At 44.6% G+C, this 20,358-nt stretch overlaps 1 long non-coding RNA gene across 1 annotated transcript in view; it reads right to left on the bottom strand.

Moving 5' to 3' along the window:
- LOC132646690 (uncharacterized) overlaps nucleotides 1-20,358 on the bottom strand; it is a 54,082-nt gene that overhangs the window by 25,284 nt on the left and 8,440 nt on the right. Inside the window, exon 5 of the long non-coding RNA XR_009584940.1 lies at nucleotides 11,283-11,445. This is a non-coding gene — a long non-coding RNA (uncharacterized LOC132646690). The remainder of the gene's footprint in view (nucleotides 1-11,282; nucleotides 11,446-20,358) is intronic.

The raw sequence follows: 20,358 nt of genomic DNA, 5'->3' as shown, positions 1-20,358 counted from the left end.
GGGCTTTTCTGCGTAGCCTTGACTGTCCTGGACTCACTCTGTAGACCAGGCTGGTCTCGAACTCACAGAGATCTGCCTGCCTCTGCCTCCCTGAGTACTGGGATTATGGACACATACCACCACGCCCAGCTTCATCAGTCAACCAGAGAAATAAAATAATTAAGCGAAGGGGCAATATGATCCCATCATCAATTCATGTCTGTTTTCATGGTCTCGCTTTAAATTAGGATACATGTTTTAAAAAGAATCCACCACAGAAGTGAGACTGTAGCTAGCTCCTGAGTAATGGTGCTCTCATGTAGCAGACACCCACAGACTTCTCATGACCTACGTGTAAGTAGATGCTTTTCACAGAAACTCTGCCTGCAAAGGGATTATGAGATTACTCTGGTTTGGAATGTGACACCTTGGGCTGTTACACTGTGGATGGTGTTAAATGCTTTGGGAACAGGATTATCTAAATTAGCTCAGGTTTCAGATTGCCAGGAACCCACAGGACACAGTGTGGCTGTTACACTGTGGTTACAGATGCATTGGCCTCTCTTGCACCAAAGCTCTCGCAGTGTCCAGCAGGTCATCCATCCAGTCAACTCAGAAACATTTGCTCTGCTCCTCCACGGAGCACAGCTGACTCTGCTTATCTGTGCCTCCCCTGCTAGCTCCTCCTCCTCTACGTCTGGTGTTTTTCTACACTGAAAATAGCTTTTCACCAAATAGTAAATATGTAGCAAAAAAAAAAAAAAATTAAATTTTGAGAACAAGTTGAAGAATAATGCAAAAGCAGCCAAATATCTAGTACTGCCCTTCAGATGTGTGGGACCGTAAGCAAATATTTTTATGAGATCTCTGTCCATAAGGGTCATTTCATAAAAAAAAAAAAAAATCACAAAACAGCATGTATGGAACAATGTGAAGGATTGTGATTTGTCGATAAAAACAAATTAAATTATAGAAACATCTAAAGTTGCCCTTTGGTATCTGCTGGGGATTGGTTCCACGACCTCAGGTCGCAAGATGCTCACGTTCCTTTCATACAGGGCTGTAGCACTTGCATCCCGCTTAGCTATGACCTCCTGGAGTGTCATAGAGTCACAGAGCAACCTGAACGCTCTGTAAATAGTTGCTATCCCACCCTCTTCCGGGTGACATCCACGCGCAGAATAGACGCAACTTAAGGTACTTATCTGGGACGGCCCGAGTCTGCAAGCTGTTTTAGATCTGGTGTCTCCCAAAAACTCAGTCACTGACCCTGATTCACAGCGGCTCCTTTAAGAGACGATTACCCACATCAATAGGATGACCCATTAAGTAATGTGTAGCTCAGTGGGCTGTTATAAGCAAGCACAGACTTTAGGAGGTAATGCTTACTTAGAAGTAGGTCCCTGGAGGCATGCTCTCAAATGATAAGCTTTCCTTCCTTTTCTTCCCTTCCCTTCTCTTCCCTTTCCCTTCCCTTTCCTCTCCGTTCCCTTCCCTTCCCTTTTTCCCTTCCCTTTTCCTCTTCCCTTCCCCTTTCCCTTCCCTTTCCTCCCCGTTCCCTTCCCTTCCCTTTCCCTTCTCCCCTCCCCTTCTCTTCCTTTCTCTCCTCTCCTCTCTTCCCATTTCCTCTCCCCCTCTTCTTCCTCTTCTCTTTTTTCCTCCTCTTCCTTCCTATCTCTCTCCCTCCCTCTTAGATGCTATGAGCTGACAGCTGTGCTCTAGTTTATGTCCCTAAACTAAACCTGCCTCATCACAGTTCCAGAAACCATGAAGCCAAGTGATCGAAAACTGAAAGCATAACCCCCTTGTTTCTGTGGGATTTTTTTAAATGGGTCAGGAACCTTTCATGTTTCATTTTGCTCTGTTCTCATCTACTTTTAAACGTTTTCCTTTCCTTTAAAGAAGCTCTACACCTTAAATGTGCGCATGTGCACGCATGCGTGTGTGTGTGTGTGTGTGTGTGTGTGTGTTGCCAGCCTGTATGTCTGCACCTTGCGAACACCTGGTGCCAGCAGGGGCCAGAAGAAGGCCTCAGATGCCTTTAGCCCCAGACTTCTACATGAACACACCTCAGGTTTTCTTTTTCCCAGTCATTACTTGAATCGGCGCCTTCCTTTTCCCCTCCTCTCGGTTGCCATCAGATGATTCTCACAGTGTCTCATGCTAGATAATCTCTTTGCTATTTTCCATCTTTTTGGGCTACATTCTAAACATTTTCTTGGTCCTTCCCTTCCATCTATACTCCTGTTGTGGTTATTCTACTGTTAAATCCATGTGTCATGCTTCCACTGTTTTTATTATTATTATTATTATTATTATTATTATCTTATTTCATGTGCATGTGTGTTTTGCCTGCATGCATGCCTGTGTACCATTCCCGTGCCCGGTAGCTGCAGAGGCCAGAAAAGGAGGATGGATCTCCTGGAACTGAGTTATAGGTGTCTGTGAGCCAACATGTGGGTGCTGGGAATCAAACCCAGCTCCTCTGTAAGAGCAGCCAGACCTCTTAACCAACAAGCCACCTTTCTAGCATTTTGTTATCTGTCTAAATTCACACGAGATCATAAATTTCTGATGCGATTTTTGTTTTTCTTGGGCCTGTCAAATCTCTGCTCAGGCTTTCTGGATATTTTTAAATTGTTCGTTTATTTCTCTCAATGTAGTTAACTTATATCCAGTGCCTCCCATTCCAATAGCTACTGCCTTCCAGCCTGGCTGCAGTCTTGTTGTTGCTAGGCCCTGCACGTGGTGTGTTATTTCCTCTCCTTTTGCCGATTTGGACTGTGTGCTCTTGTTTCCTTAGAATGTATCAATGGTGAGTGCAGAATCTTCTGTTGAGAATGGCACCCTCAGATAGATTTGCATTTGTCCCTGCCACTTGCCTGGAAACCACAAGCTAAGGTTTCCTTTAAAAGCATTTCTTGACTTCAGCTTTTTGGAGACCCGGGTATGGTATAACTTGGGGTAATCCTGGGAGCGCTGGCTAGCTGCGATCTCGGGGAAACGTTCCCGCTCTCAGGCGATTCTCTTGCACTTGTTCCCAGGACAGAGGAAAGGCAGGACATTATTTGCGGTGCACAGGGGTGCGTTTTTGCAGACTCAGCTTCAGGCAAGGGCAGATGAGTTCCTGCCACCCCTGGCTTGGAATCCACTTTGGCTCCTATGTTCAGAGACAAACACTCTGCAGAAAAAGCTTTCTCAAGTACCTGCTCTTCTCCCCGGTTTCACTTGCATTAATGTTTGACCTTAAAAGACTCTTTACTTTGCCATAATAGAAATGTATTTCAAAGATTAAAAAAATTGGAAGGATTAATGCTGTGCGATGTCCCTATCTCGAGCACTCTCCAGCTTCCATGCAGTCCCAGGCAAGGCGCTGAGGACAGGGCTCAGGTGATGCAGTGCTTGCTGTGCAGGCGTGAGGAAGATCGTCTGCACGTCTCCTCAGTCACACTTAGCAGGAGGGTCACTGAGCAGCTATAATCCCAGTGCTGTAGAGGCAGAGACACCGGATCCCTTGGGCTCCCTGCCATGCGGCGTAGGCAAACTAGTGAACCACAGGCCTACGGGAAATCCCCCTCTCAAAATACAAGTAAGAACTCCAGAAGAATAATACCAGACATGTCCTCTGGCCTCTAAACACATTAGCACACATGTTTACATACTCCTGTGCATACACACATACTGAAAAAAAAAAAAAAAAAAAAAACACAGGGAAATCTCAATTAAATATTGAGATTTCAATGCCACTATTCATAGAAATATAAAAATAATCACAAAGTTTACGTGGACCACCAAAGACCCTGGCCAATCACCACAGCAATTCAGAGCAAAAGGAATGCTGTTGTAGGAATCACCACACCTGATTTCAAGTTATCCTACAAAGCCATAGTAACAAAAACAGCACGGTACTAGACACAGACAGACATATAGATCAGTGGAATAGAAGACCCAGATATCAACTCATATATCTATAGCCACACGATTTTTGACCAAGATGTAAAAATGCAGATAGAAGAAATGACAGACATTTCACAAATTCTGGAAAACTGGATATTCAGGAGGGGAAGAATAAAAGTTCTGTTTCTCAGCCTGTATAAAATACATCCTCAAATGGGTCAAATATATTAAAGTATAACCTAAAAGCCTGAAATTGATAGAAAATAGAGAAAAAATACTTTAAAGTATAGGCACAGGCAAGGACTTTCTCAATGGGTTTCCAATGCTCAGGTAATAATACTAACAATTGACAAACGAGGCCTCCTGAAACTAAAAAGCTTTGTACCACCAAGGAAACAATCAAGTGAAGAGAATCAAGCTGACAGAATGGAGAAAATCTTTGCTGTCTTTACAATGACAGAACATAGACTAAGCAAAGAACATTAAAAAAAAAAAAAACAACAAACCTAAATGTAGTAAGAATTCTAGAATTTCAGTTTCTTTAAAAATACAGGAATATAAGAATATGTTTTTGTTAATCCCAGGTGTGGGGTATCAGGCTGCTTTGGGCTGTCTGCAGCAGCTATGATCTGCCTCGTGCTCCAGCATAGGCGTGGTTTTGCCAGCAGCATATAGTTCCTGCGATTGTGTGATGTTTGGAATTCTGGGAACTTTTCAGAGGATGTATAAATGCTACAGCTCTGATGTGCAGGGTCAGTGGCTGTTGGTTGTTCAGGGAGGTTGTTGAACTTGCTAGCAGTCATGCTCAATGAATAATAATAATAAGGTTATATTCAGGGATCTTTATTTCTCCTCTCGCTATCCTACTTTTTCTCCTATCTGGTGATAGGGGGTGAAACCAGGTGTGTGCCAGGGGGAGGGAGAGGGAGGGTAGGGAAAAGAACCCACAGAGTAGCAAAGGCAAGAAATCAAACAAGCCAGTGAACAAGTGTACTAATGGAATGGTTAGATATTTCTCCAGAGATGAAATACAGATGGCCAACAAACATGAGAAAAGAATGTTCAACCTCAGTAGCCACCAGAAAAATGCAGATCAAAACTCTGGCCTATCTTACCTCAGCCAAAATGGCAGTCATTAAAACAAATGCTGGTGAGGATGTGGGGCAGGAAACCCCTATACCCTGCTGGCGGGGTACAAAGTAGTGACCCAGCCACTACAAAAGTCTATATGGAGCACCCCAAAACTAAAGTCAGATCTTCCACACGAACCAGCTCTGCACTCCTAGTGTTGAGCCAAAGGACTCCAGGTGACATCACAGAGATACTTGCACATCAGCGTTTACTGCAGAACCATCCATAGTAGCTAAGGGGTGTCCACCAGCAGAAGAATGGGTGGACGAATGGGATGTGTGAGCACAGTAGAGTTTTATTTCAGCCATAAAGAATGAAGTGATGTCATTTATAGGACAATGGAGACAACTGGAGATAAGTCATGTTGGGTGAAGTAAACCAGTCTCAGAAAGATCCATAGGCAGTTGGCAGATGGAGAGAGACTAGGCCTGGCTTGGGCTTTTGGAACCTCAGAGCCCAGCCCCAGTGACACACTTCCTCCAACAAGGCCTCCTCTCCTTCTCAGGTAGTGCCAGTCTTTGGTGACCAATGATTCAGACATGTGTCTATGGGGGCCATTCTTATTCAAACCACCACAGGAAAGGTAACAAAAGGAAGGAGAGGGGCTATTAAAATGAACAAATAAACTTTAGCTGATGGGATTTCTTGTTTCTCAGACTGCATGTGAATTTCCTCCATCCTGGAGTTCTGGTTTGTATACAAAATGTCCTACAAAATGCTCATGAGTTAAGGGCTTGGCTGCCAGCTGATAGGCTTTTGAGCAATGACTGGATAACAGGGGCTCTGATTGCATCAATGGTGCAAGCCATCCACGAAGTTGCAAGTTAGTGACATCGTGGGAGTGATGGTTGGAGACTTTTCAGAGATGGGGCGTGTCCTTGGGGATATGCTCATCCTTCCTGTGCTTTAGCACATGCCACACGCTATGACGTTCCGCCTCATCCCACATGGTCTCAGACGCAATGGAGCCAGTGTCCATGGACTGAAACCTCTCAACCATGAGCCACAGTGCTCCCTCCTCCCACAGTGCTCCCTCCTCCCACAGTGCTCCCTCCTCCCACAGTGCTCCCTCCTCCCGCAGTGCTCCCTCCTCCCACAGTGCTCCCTCCTCCCGCAGTGCTCCCTCCTCCTCCTCCCACAGTGCTCCCTCCTCCCACAGTGCTCCCTCCTCCCACAGTGCTCCCTCCTCCCGCAGTGCTCCCTCCTCCTCCTCCCACAGTGCTCCCTCCTCCCGCAGTGCTCCCTCCTCCCACAGTGCTCCCTCCTCCCGCAGTGCTCCCTCCTCCTCCTCCCACAGTGCTCCCTCCTCCCACAGTGCTCCCTCCTCCCACAGTGCTCCCTCCTCCCGCAGTGCTCCCTCCTCCTCCTCCCACAGTGCTCCCCTCCTCCCACAGTGCCCCTCCTCCCGCAGTGCTCCCTCCTCCCTAGATCTGTTCTCAGGGTTATTCAGAAAGGAGAGAAAAGGGTTAGTATTAGAAAATCTATTAATGAAATGAGTTAATGTGTTAAAGGAGAAAAATACAAAATCATTTCAACACATGGGAAATGTTAGACTTCTGCGTCCATTCCGATCACACGGACTTAGAAGGGTGTTTTAAACCACCAAAGAATGTCTCCCGTGACACACAGCGAGCATCACGCTCACGCGTGAAGCACAGGGAAGCCGCCCTTCCGGCCTGGAAAGAGACAGGAGTAGCTGTGAGTACAACTGTCGCTCGCCACTGCTCCGGAGGACCTGGCCAGTTCAAGCAAGTCAGCATAAGCCTGGCGAATACAGGTGCACAGACAGGTACAAAACCGGGGATCCCGTTGGACACGACCACCTCCATGTTGGTCACAGCACCACTTTGAATGCCAGGTTCCCAGGCACACACCCCAACCCCATAGGGAAACAAAGTTGCTAAGACAGGGACCGGGCATGTTGCCAGCCACCCTGTTGCACATGTTAATGGTTTTTGAGAACGGCCAGGTACACTCTGGCTGGCAGGACCCTTCGCTTCGCTGAGCTTGCAAAGCCCCTCCTGACGCGGGCGGAGGACCCACGGGTCTTGCTACTGCAGGCTCCTGCCGGTAAGTGCTTTCTCTAGTACACCTGGACTGTCTGCCTCTGGCGTTACGGCACTTTTCAGGGCACCCTCACACAGGGGGACTAGGTCTTTCTGGAACAAAAACGTGTTATTCACAAGTTGCATGTGACCATTTACATACAAATCTCAGGAATGTATAAATGTTGAAACCCTCCCTGCTGCCAGCCGCGTTCAGAAAGCTGCAAACAGTAGGCATGAAAGTGACCGAATTCTAAGTGAGGCCTGAGCTCTCCGAAGAATTTTCCTCTGGACCGACTGGAGAGCCCACAGCCACTGTGTCTAGCAGGCTCCACATGCGGGGATGCTACCAACCATGGACCATATCGTTTCCAAATACATCGGTACTGAGCAAGTACTAACATTCCTCAACAGTCCCAGACAGGAAATATTTACAGCTTTTGAACTGGACTAGTTAACACGAGCAATCTAGAGTCAGAGCGGCCCACGCTGGAAGCCTCCCAGCCCCGAGGTTGGCCACAGAGATTTTAAAGGCAGATTTGAAAGTAGCTGGCAAGGCAATCTTTCTCATTGAGGGCTAGCTTTCTCTGAGACCTGAAAGACCCGAGTTCTTTCGTAGGGGTCAGGGAAGAGGGCTGAGCGTGGCAGCTGCTTCCACAGGAAACTGTTAGAGGATGAAGTGACTCAGATTGGGTGGAAGACTTCCGGAGAAGTGCCTGAGGACACCCAGTGCTTCCTGCATGGAGAGCCGAACACTTGAGTGTGGACTCTACCGCCTGCCCTGTGAATACTGCTGTCAAGGCTTTTCTCTTTTTAGCCAATTAAAAAGAATACTAAGAAATTGTTTCTCAGGCAGAAAAAAAAGATGACAGAAGGAGAATAGTTGGTTGTGCCAGATGTTACTGAGATAATTTTAAAAAAGGAAAGAAAGCAATAGAAAGAAGGCATTTTTAGCAATGCAGGTCAGGGTGAAGAAAAAGGGACTAACAGAAACAGAAAGCTGATGGTAGGTTACAGTGGGTTGAGCATAAAGTGGGGGAGCACAAGTAGGGCTCTTCTTTGCTGACTCTGCTATAAAGGGAAGAGAAAGAGAAAACCCTCTTTTTCTTGGCATCTAGGTAGAGAAAGGTTGCAAGGGGGAGGGAGGAGAAAGCGATGAGAAGGAACACCTAAAACAGGTCAGAAATGTGGGTTCTCGGTGAGCACAAGAGACACAGCCTGATGACGTCTCATCTTTCATGGAAATGATCCCACAGCCTCCTTGTTTTCAAAGATGGCCTCAGGGAACAACTGTGTGCTCCGGCTGCACTGAACTGCCTTCCTCTGTAGGCTTCAACTTACTTCATAAAACTTACAGCAATAAAACTCGATAGGCGGCACAGTATGAATCGCTGTGAGAGTCAGCTTAGACCCATCAGCTGCTATCAGGGCATTCGTTCAATGGTGGGAGGAAGACGTGTGCTTTTCAGGTTAGGGAGAGAAGGGAATGCTACAGTCAGCATCGAAGACCGTTCTGTAGCACTGTGGTCTCTTCTTCGCTTGTGGACTGGTACTAAAACTACAGGCATTTAGGACCTAACGTGCTCCTCACTTTAGTTACAAGGTGAGCCTCCACAGGTTAAACTTTTATTACCTACAAAGCCAAATCGAAGATAATGTTCCTGAAGGCAAAACATTCTATATTACCAAATGCAGATCAACTGGCAGTGGGGAGGGGCGATGTGCTTTACAATGACCTTCAGACAGGAACTGGTTGACCTGCTCTTTAATTACCTCCCCGAGGAGGACTAGGAGGACGCAGCATTACCAGGCCACAGAGGAAGACAATGCAGCCACTCCTAATGAGACCTAAGTGACTAGGATCAGAAGGAAGGAAAAGAAGACCTCCCCTATCAGTGGACTTGGGGAGGGGCATGCATGCAGAGGGGGGAGGAAGGGAGGGATTGGGACAGGAGGGAGGGAACCACAGGGGGATACAAAGTGAATAAAGTGTAATTAATAAAGAATTGAAAAGAAGAGAAGAGAAGAGAAGAGAAGAGAAGAGAAGAGAAGAGAAGAGAAAAGAGAAAAGAGAAGAGAAGAGAAGAGAAGAGAAGAAAAGAAAAGAAAAGAAAAGAAAAGAAAAGAAAAGAAAAGAAAAGAAAAGAAAAGAAAAGAAAAGAAAAGAAAAGAAAAGAAAAGAAAAGGCCACTGTGGTGCAGGACCCTTGTAGTGGTTGATTCCTCACCAACTGGTTAAGGCTTGTAAAAATGCCAATCCAAAGGAATTCTAATTAAAGATTTTTTTTCCTGATGAAGCTCCCTGGAGCAAGAAAATGTTGTGCTCTAAATATTTTCAAATTATGATCAAAAGTAGGAGCATCAATGTAAAAACACCATTGTACACACAGGAAGGAGAAAACTCCCTGAAAGCTGGCTTCCCCGTTGCTGTGTTTCCCTTTCCTCCTCCTCCTGATACTCCTGATCCCCTCCCCACCTCTGCTCTTGATTTTATCAATGTTGCATATATACAGTGCTTAGTATGTTTCATTTTATACCCACAGCACATAGTATGCAGATAGACTATTGTGACGGCAAATTACGTGGTGAAATGTTGTTGGTTCCCGTGGCTTCTTCCCATCTCTACTTCGCCAGCTTTCTTCACAAAGTGACCCCCAGGTCTGCTTGGGAAGGCCTTCCTCTGCTCGACACGGACAGCACTTCTCCCACGGGGCTGCACACCAGCCCTTTGCAGAGTGTTCCGGAGCAGAGGGTTTGTGGATTCACTTCACTTTCCTCTGCATCCAGGAACCCAAAGTTTTTCCTCTTTACTCCTAGCACTGACATCAAGGAGCTCCCCACACCCCTATCAGCTCTGAGAGTCAGTCAGTCACTAGGGTAGGATTTGGCCAACACCAAGTCACTTTTATAATTAAAGTCATAAAAAGCAGAGGTGTCAAGTCATTGTGAGTTGAGGAGCCATCTGGACCCTCATACCAGTGTTTATTGTGAGGCTTAAAACATAAGGTGCTTTAAAATGGGAAAACCTCTTACAAATGGGAGGACTTATTATAATCCAAATCTATGAAAATGCATACAAAGCACCAAACAACACTGATGATTTGCTCAGCAGCTGTGAAGTTACAGCCTGGAGGCGTTTTTCTTTAAAGTCACAGACTGAATTAAAGAGATTCTGGTGAGGAACACAAAGCAAAAGGTTCACTCCAAGACCGGAAAACTCGTCCTTTTTCCAGCAGCCTCCATCTCTCCACGCTGCCCCTGTGAGATGCTGTTGGGACAAGTGCCTACCACTTGGGGAATGACAGCTCTTCCCTTTGGAGCGTTCAGACCCCGAAAAGTCTGGCAAATACCCGTGAAAGCATAGAACGGCACTGTAGCATTCAAATTTGAGCCAGTTTTCCACCCCAAGTGACAACCTTCAAATAAAGTTTGTCCTACCCAAAGCCTTAAAGGACCAGCATTTCTTTTACTTAAGAATAAAAGAAAGTAAAACCCAAATGTCTTGCTATAACCAAGCAATTTGAAATTCTAGCTACATCTTGAAAAATCAAGAGATCATTTCCCCACAGGACCCGCCCACAGCTCCACACCCCACCCACCTCTACTCCCAGGGCCTTGTGTGAAGCTTACAGGCAGTAAAGGCTTCATGAGCTCTGTTCATGCTTTGCTGACCTGGCGACTCCAGGAGGGCCTCGTGCCAGAGACTCTGAGAACTCGCCACTTAAAACACCAAGCCCTTTCTTTCTGCAGATTGCATACGATGGTGATGGGAAGTGTGCACTGTGGGGTTTCAGACCTAGGACAAGCGGCTGAGGTACCTATTTAACCTATCAGAGAAAGCGGACCTGGCCTCCAGGTTCCGCTAGCACCCTCAGCCCCCACTACAGGGTGTGGCTGGCACACCCTGAGCTCTACCTGAACTTTCTGGCCCGGAGAGCTCTCCCCATCCACCTTCTTCTCCCTCTCCCCTTCCCTTTCCTCTCCATTTCTTTCTCACAGGCTCTCTTTATCTCCATGGTAATTTCCCTGGCCCCATTCTTTGGGACCCATGAACTCACCCAGGAGCTGTTCCCAAATAGACCTGCTTTTTACTTTTAATTTCTCTTCCTCAAGCAGATAACCCAAACTATAATCCTTTCCCCCAAAGTCTGACACAAGGCCTAACCCTGAGTCTCTCCTACCTTTCTTTCTGGGTGGTAGAGATCATAAGATGATTCTGTGATCTATTTACCTGAAAGTAAGTCACATGACTCTCATTTCAGAAGGCCTCTTGCTCCATACCCAGAGGGAAGACTCCTCACAGAGAGGCCAAGAAGAATCTGGACAGCAGGCCTTTCCCGTCTGCTAGCAGGACACTGCACTCCTGTGGGCCAGTCAGAGCTCTACACGGCTGTCTGTAAGATGTCAAATGTAAACAAATATAAAGAGTCCTCTTTAAGTCTTCAGTCAGAACACTCATGTCTCCTGTGAAATTATAATCAAGCAGACCTGCTTTGCTTTCCTCTTTCAAATGCCTTTCCAGTATACAGATGTCAGCCATGATGCCAAGAGAGAACCCCACCTCCCCGAACAAATACACACTAAAGCGATTTGCCTCTGGCATTTCTTACATGACTTAAACAACTACAGTAATAACCACAGGGGGTTTCCCCAGAACAAACACAACTAAGACAGTTAGCCCTGATTACCAATCTGGCTGGACTGAAAAGTTCCTTCAAGATTAAGTACATACTTCTGACTACGGCTGTGTGGGCATTTCCAGACAGGATTCACTAAGACGGGTAAGACCTTTCCCGAGCATGGCTGGTAGCATCCATCACCTGAGGGTCAGGATGGAATCAAAGGGAGATAAGAAGAAAGGCCACTGTGGTAGTTTAAATGAGAATTACACTCTATTGGCTCACGTGGTGGAAGAACTGGTCACCAGCTGGTGGCACTGTTTGGGAAGAATTGTGAGGTGTGGCCTTGTCGGAGGAGGCGTGTCACTGCGCAGGCTTTGTCCCAGGGTCTGCACCTCTATCTCTGCCTCCTACTGTAGATCGAGCTATGAGCTTCTAGCCGCTCCTACTGCCATGCCCTGTTCCACCATCATGAAAGCTAATGTTCCGAAGGAAAAAAAAAACAAAACACCAAATTAAACACCTTCTTTTACAAGATGCTTTGGTCATGGTGTTTTATCACAATAATAGAAAAATAACTAAGAGAGCCAAAGAATGGGCATTCTCTCTCTTTCTCTGCATTACGACCACCATAAGGTAAGCTGTCCTGCCATGATGGAGTGAAATTTCAAAAACCAAGAGTCAAAATAACTAACTTCTTCTGAAGTTACTGTCTCAGCTGTTTTGGTCACATTGACACGTAGATGGCAAACACAACGGTTATTCATGCTCACAGTGTACCATAAAAGCTAAAATAAAAAAAAGTTTACAAGTAGTTAAAAGAAATGGTCCTTGATTCCTATGGTGGTTCATTCTCGTCCTTATTCCTCTGCTAGTTATAGTGGCCATCACCCCAGGGAGGCTGGAGTCAGGGCGGCACCTCATGATGCAGACCCAGACCCCAGAACGCTCACGCCCCCTCCCTAAAATGTCCCGGTAGCTGCATGTAACTGCGACACTTTCCGTCACCTCTGACTGACTGCAGCGCCACGGAGCTCATGGACTTGAAGGCCGACTGTACTTAAGGACAGGCTGGTCAAAGAGCTTTTGATTTTCATCAGACACCAGGCTAAAAGAACCACATCTTTGGATTTGACTCCAGCGTGACACACCGTGACGACATCTTGGCAGTCACGATGTCCTTCTATTGACACAACAGCAACTCACAGTCTCATAGTGCTCATAGTCTCAGCCACACAACACAGCCAGGAGGTAAGAATAATTAAGCCAAACTCAGATTCTTTTTGCCCCCATGTTTCCTGAGAGAGATGAAAGCAAATGTGGCAGAATACAAAGGATGTAATATAAGATATGCAGATGTGAAGAATATAGAAATATTTAGAAGATTATAAAGCCCATACTTCCTAAGGCGCACACAGACACATGCTTGTCTTTGCATACGACCCTAATTTTAAGTTATAATGTGCAGGGTTTTTCTTCCAGGAAGTCTGACAGTGTTGTGTAGTATTAACACAGGCCCTGTTTGCATGCTAGCTTCTCACACATGGTAATTATTATTTACTGATAGCAATGCTCAGCGGATGTGACCCAAGTGTCAGTGACATAAGAAAAGCCTGTTTAAATGATCTGAAGCAGGGCCACAGCTGTAACTTCGCCCTGGCACAGCTTGTCAAGTAAATAGCATGGTCTTTTCAAACACAGACACATTACTTTCTTCCTTGGCATTTGTGATTTGTTAAACTCTCAGTCTGTGTGTCTTCCTTCCTCATAACAAAGGCATATGTCCAATCTCGTACTTATCTCTTGCACACACATTACTTCTATGTATATTTCATCTAATTTTTATATTTAAAGAAAATGCACGTGCAAACTACATATGCACACAGCTTTAGATTTGAAGCACGTCCTGTGACTACTGTGAAATAATTTGCAACTCAGTCACATAAATGCAAGCTGCTAAGTCAAATACTTTCCTACAATATCATATTAAAGTGGCCTAACCAACTGCTTGTTCTGCGTAGAAGAAAAACAGCAGCAACAAAACCAAGACAAAACAGGATGCTTCAGAAGCGCTGCTTTTGTTTTGTAAGACGTACTACAGCTGGTATTAACAGGCTCAGTCTTATCGCCAAAGCCCCAGGAGCGTCTGGCTGCGAGCTCTGCCACTGTCTAACTTACTAGACGTGTGACTATCCAACACTTTTCTGATTTGAAATGATAGGTAGATTTTCAGCAGCGTTTGTAGGTAACTTAGCGATTAGATTGTCGAAGACCTGCCAAACACGACAATGTATACCCTTTAGTCCTGACTCCTCCAGAGAGCCTCAGAGTCAGAGGAAAGGCTAACGGTCAGCATTCTAGAAGCAGAACACTTGGGCCTGAACTCGGCCTTCCCTACTTAACACCTCTGTGGTAGCAGGCAGTCCTCTAGGTTTCTCTAACCTTTCTGACTTGCTAAAGGAGAATGAGACAGAACAATGCTGCTGTGACTCAGTGCCTTCCTTGTTAGGAACACCCAGTGAGTTCTCAAGACAGGATTTACTCTTCCAGCCTCGGGGACCCCACAGCGCTGCCAGCCTGTGCTCAGCCTTCGGTTGAAAGCCTCCAGAGACAATGAACTCACTACTTCTTTAGACACTTTGTTGCAATCACACTGGCGTCCCGCAGAAATTCATCTGTTCTCTTCTTGCGTCCTTCTGTTGACTCTTCTTCTGCTTGCCAGCCCTTGAGCATGAGGAGGCTGGGGACAAGCCCTGGTCCACACCACGGTTCTAAAGCAGACCAAACAGGCTAACGTGGCTCTCCCCACCTCCCCCTTTCTCCAGGGTCAACTATTTCCAAATTTTTCCCTGAGATGCAATGTTTACAAAGCACCCGTATTACCCAGCCAACTCTTCTCCACGTAGCTCTTACAGTTTATTTCCACAATATTCCTAAAAAGTGGTGGGCACAGCCCATGAACTCTCCAAGGGCCCACAGGTAGGCCCCAATGAAACCCCAAATCCGAGTAATGACTCTTCCACGGCCTCATTTCCTACCTTCACACCTTTTAGCTCTTTTTCTTTTCTTGCCTGTTGAGGAACTAAGTCGAAGAGCAGCCCAGGGGCGGATATCCTTATCGGAAACAGACGTGCCCCTGAGACACACAGGGGGTTCGGCGGGGTGTAGCACACGGGCGGTATTAATAGCAGACAGCCTCCAGCTCCCTTAGCTGTGTAAAAAGAGACAGCCGCTGCTGTGGCTCCCATGTTCGGGGTTTCGCGATAGGTGCCTTATCTTGAGGCTGAAGTATTTTCATTAGACAAACTTGACCTGATAATTGTTCAACAATGATTAGCCGATAAAATAAATAGAAACAGACAAAATCAAACGTACTGTGGAGCTTGCGTTTTTGTGAGTGGTGAAGAACCAGTTTCCCTGCTTCTGGCCACGTCCCGTGTTACTGATGCCTGCGACCTTCATGGTTTAGGCAGAGCACCCTGACGCTGCCAACGGCAGGCGCCCTTGTCTGAGGGCCAGCTAATTGCCATTCTGAACCTATTTGTGTGTTTTGTAAGGCATGATACATCTGGTATTCATAGGCTTAGTCTTCAGTCTATTTATATTAAGTATTAATTCTCCCTGCTACAAGACATTAGTAAATAGTTACATAATTGGAGGTGATCCTCAAGTATGACATGAAAGGCAAAACAACTGAAAAATTCAGTCCTTAGAAATGAATACAGATATACATCAAAACAATAAATTATATAACCAAAAAGCAAATTTCAAACTTGGAAGAAATATTTGCAACATGTGTTTCAGCAAATGGCTGGGATGTTTAATCTATGAAAGTTCTTAAGAAACACTCAGATCCACACCCTATCTGGAAAAACAAAACACATAAACAGATTTTCCAAACCAAATCCCAAATGTCCAATATACATACAGAAAAATGTTTCTCTTCACCTTCATTTACAAGGAATTATGATAAAACAAGATTCTAATTTATGCTTATAAAATTTGGCTGAGAATTGAAAATCACAAGATATGCTAATAATTGAGAGAATAATGTTTGATTTGGAAAAATGTTTACACTTTCTAAGCAAAGCAAAATGAGAACACAATACTGTAGTACGGCCCTGGTAGAGCGCCCAAATGAGCCAATTACAACTGTAGAGCATTTTAAATAATATTTTACATTAGCAACGAGAAGGTATTATTTTATATCAAGTTGTTTTGTAAATGTTATCTCTCTGAACTTAACATCTAATGGGATCCAGTTAAACCATAAATTTTTCCTCTGTGAATTTGGTAAGTAATATAAACTTGTGTAAAATTTATGATAAAAGTGTTAAACAGAACAAGACCAAAGAGAGACCATGATCACCAGCCTTTCCTCCACTTTTAATTCATGGATTTGCTCTATCACACTGAGAGATGGCTTCTCCATTCATGGATTTGCTCTATCACACATTGAGAGAGGCTTCTCAATCACATTCACAGCACTACGTAATTTAATGAACTGCTTTTCTGAGGCTCAGATATACTCTTCTGGGTGGATTAGCCTACTTGGATTCTAAAGAAGGGCTCATTAAGCCCACCTTAAATAATGGTTTTCCACAGGATTACACCCTGCATCAGCACGGAGCAGCTCCTGGGAACCCTGGGCAGAGAAGAACATTGCTCTGTCGCTCATTGCCGACTTGGTACCTGCTGTGCTTTGGAGTTTCCTGCGCTTTCTTTGTCACTGGCTGGAGAATCTTATGTTATCCTGCTCCAAATTATAGAAAGCTAGACTTCCATCTTACAAAGACTACCCAACTGCTTCCTCTCTAGAGGACTTTGGGCAGGTATTTTTACCTAAATGAAACACTGAGTACAGTAGGCACTGCGGCTGATGAGGCAGAGAGTGAGGTTAGAGTGACAGGTTTGGTCTAAGCATACAATCTGCCAAAGCAAGGATGGAGAAAAAGATAGAAAATACATTCTTAAAGTCTAGGAGACATAGTTAATGCAGCAAAATGTTATATTTAATTTTAAATATATCAGGAGTTCCAAAAATAAAAAAAGAGAAACAGAGCATAGAGAAAGAAGCAGTATTTTAATTTGGGGATTTTTTCTAAAAACTCAAAATATCTCAAAACACAAGATATACAATGTAGATCAAGAGATTTGTATTAAAAATAAAAACAAATAAATACACACAGATACACACCCACCAGCGCTGGGAAGACAGCTCAGTCAGTACAGTGCCTGCCTTATAAGCATGAAAATGCACGTTTAATCCCAAAAATCCATGTTTAAAAAAAAGTGTGGTGACACCCTTGTAATCCCAGCAGTGAGAAGGCAGAGACAGGCAGGTCCCTGAAGCTCACAGACCGGCCAGCCTAGCCCACTTGTCTGTCCTTTAAAAACAAAAAACGAAACAGCATCTGGGGAGGGGCACCTGGGGTGGAGGTGCCCTCTGGCCTACGTAACAGTAAAACTCATTGAAGATGTCAAAGCTGAACACTGGAACCCAAAGGCCCAGTCAAGAAAAGATTCATTACCTCCAAAGAAACAAGAACCACAGAAATGTTGTAGAAAGTAAAAATGTGCTGGATTATATAACGTTCACATTAGCCCTACAGTCCCTGCGGCAGTACTTGACCCAGTACACAAATAATAAGACAAAGACACCTGTTGGATCTTATAATTGCCTTATTACCCTGGGCAGATTTTTCTAACTATACTGTCTCAATAACCTCACCATCACCTCCCAGCCCCCATCCAATGCCATCCTCCTTAATCATTCCCATCTGTGCTACCTGCCATCCATAATCCCAAGATATGAGCTTGTGTTCTTCATCTGGGCCTTTTCACGACATTATTGGAGACCTTCCTCCTGGCCCACATGGTTTCTTCTCCACGCTAATCCATCGTGGCATCCTCCTTCCTCCTCTTTTCTCACCTGTCTCTTTCCCATGATTCTCCTGTCCCCAAAGCCTGGGGAACTTTAACCTACCCCATTCTGCCCTGCCCAGGTAAAAGCCTTTAATCAACCAGTTAGGTATAATGTCTTCGGCAGGTTTATAAAACAAGGATAGGAATATCCAGGCAGTAACCAGATCTTGAGGGACAGCAATTCACATCAAAATAAAGCATCAGAACAATCTCAACATGTAAGCATTGTAATGGACTATCTTCTTTTAGTAAAAGAGAAATAAACGCCTGCAAACCTAGAATTTCAGGCCCCGTGAAGTATCCTTCAAGAGTGAAAGTGGAATGGTGACATCTTAGACAATAAGTAAGTGACATAAAAGAATCTGAGAGGGTCTGTTGCTGATAAGTAGGTCCTGAAACAAAGGGGAACAGAATCTCAAATAAAGGCCCAGAAACGCAGGACTATTCTAAAAGCAAGGAAAAGAATAGAAATCAGAGCAAATGTAAATGGTTCCTACAGTAATGGTGGCATGTCGCAGTGTTTTGACCCTGGATGGAATCAGAGCATACATCACTGGCACAGAGGAAGAGCAGGGCACACGGCACATCCAACCGCCGCTGCGCGTCCTGGAGTGCAACGATGTCAGATTGTAGACAGAGTCTAGAGAACCTACAAAGAATAACATTCCATGACAAGAAATACAAGGAATATGAAATAATTAAAATAAATTGGAAAGAAAAAGGGAAAGCTGAGTAACAGACATAAAAGCTGGAGAGGTAGGAAATGTGCAGTAAAATGGTCCAAATATCTAAGCAATCTTAAAAGTGTAAATGCACTAAACTGTCACAGTAACTAAAAACACACTGCTCAAGCCAGGCTCAGAGGCACACGCCTGTGATCCCAGCCCTCAGGGAGGCAGAGGCAGGCGGATCGCTGTGAGCTCAAGGCCAGCCTCGTCTACAAAGTGAGTCCAAGACAGCCGAGGCTACACAAAGAAACCCTGCCTCAAAAATAAAAATATAAAGAAAGAAAAAAGAAAAGAAAAAGATATCTTAAAGAAACAGGGACTTAAAAGTAAAAAGAGGAAAGACTGAGTAGTTGTAAAACACAAGGAGAAGCATTAACATGGGAGTGTATTATGCATTGCTAGCAGCACTGATCTATGGACACTTTGCCTCAAGAATGCTGGACAAACACTGCCATTAAGCTACACCTCCAGCTCAAGAGATGAGCAAGATGTTTCATAATGATATAAAGGGCCAACTGATTAGGAAGGGACAATTTCAAATAACTTAGTTCCAAAAGACTATCACAAATAATATTGATAGAGGAAATGAACCTATTCATGATCAGAATGGAAGATTTGGTAGACCTCTGTGGCCAATCAAACAAGCAGGCAAAAATACTTGTATAAGAATTCATACATGTAGAATGCAGTATTACAGATATAATATATATAATCAGAATACAAGAGACTGAACAACATAACTGAATTAAACTTACAGAAATTACACCTGACAACTGAAGCAAATGTTGTGGATATAAACATGTTTTTGTTTGGGTCCCAGGTGTGGGATGTGGGGCTGATTCAGACGGTCACAGGAGCAGACTGTGTGCCTCATGAGGGCTCTTTGCCAGCTGCACAGAGTTTCAATCTGAGGACTCTGGAGAGAGAATAAACACCAGAGCGCAGAGAGTGTGGAGATCAGAGAAAGAACAAGGCTGCTCCTGCTTCCCCCTGGCTGATTCTGATTGCTGTTGGGAGACAAGAAAGTGGAGATCTCCTGAAATGAGGACTGGACTGGCTCCAAGGCACCCGATGACCCTGACCAGCAGGAAGCAGCTAAGAGAACTGAGCCCCCTCTCCTACTAACCCTCTCTCTCTCCTACCTGGTGTTGGGGTGTGGGAAGGGGTGGGGTGGAGAGAGAGAAAAAGATAAGAAACATGAATAAAAGAGTTTTTTAAAAAGCACGCCAACAAGCAAATCTATTATTTTCAAGAAAATATGGACATTTAAAAAATTGGTCCTATCTGGGAAGCTTCAACAAATACCAAAGCCCTATAGCATATGTTCTCAGATCTAGTTGAATTAAACTAGAAACCAAGTAGCCAAAAGCTCCTTAGCACACATGCACACACAGTAAAGAAATAAATCATGAAAAAATTTGTAATGGGCCAGCGTCATGGCTCGGACAGCAGACACACCTGCTGAAGCTGAGAACATGAGGTTGACCACACAGTGGAAGGAGGTAAGTGGCTCCAGAAGCTGCTGATGCAGTAAGGCATGTATTCACATACGAAGCACACACAATTATAATATTCCTTGAGTTAAAAAAAGTCAAAAAGCCAGTGATTCAGCTGAAAAGTCATATACAAAAGGGAGAAAATGGATAATTATTCTCACATACAACAGAAAGTTAGAAATCTATGAAAAAATATATTTAGAAAACGGAAAAAGGCCAACCATCGATTCCTTAAAAGAATAAACACAATTTCTAAAATTCTGTTAATACTGGAGAGACACACACACAGAGACAGAGACAGGGAGGCAGAGACAGAGAGGGGAAGAGAATGAACAAATAACTACTATGAAGAAAGAAATGGAGAGAACCAATTCAGAGCCTTTCAGCATTAAAGGTATGATAATAAGGGGAAATGACAAATAACTACACACCAGCAACATACACAGACTCCTAGACGGACACAGCCGTACCAGAGTGGGAAAGAAGGAAACAGAAATGTGAATAGTCCTGCATTCACAAACAAAAATAGTTTTCCCACA

The sequence above is a fragment of the Meriones unguiculatus genome, chromosome 12 (assembly GCF_030254825.1).
Source record: "Meriones unguiculatus strain TT.TT164.6M chromosome 12, Bangor_MerUng_6.1, whole genome shotgun sequence".
Classification (NCBI taxonomy): Eukaryota; Metazoa; Chordata; class Mammalia; order Rodentia; family Muridae; genus Meriones; species Meriones unguiculatus.
Note: the sequence above shows the minus strand (reverse complement) of the source record. Positions and strands in the feature narration are given on the sequence as shown.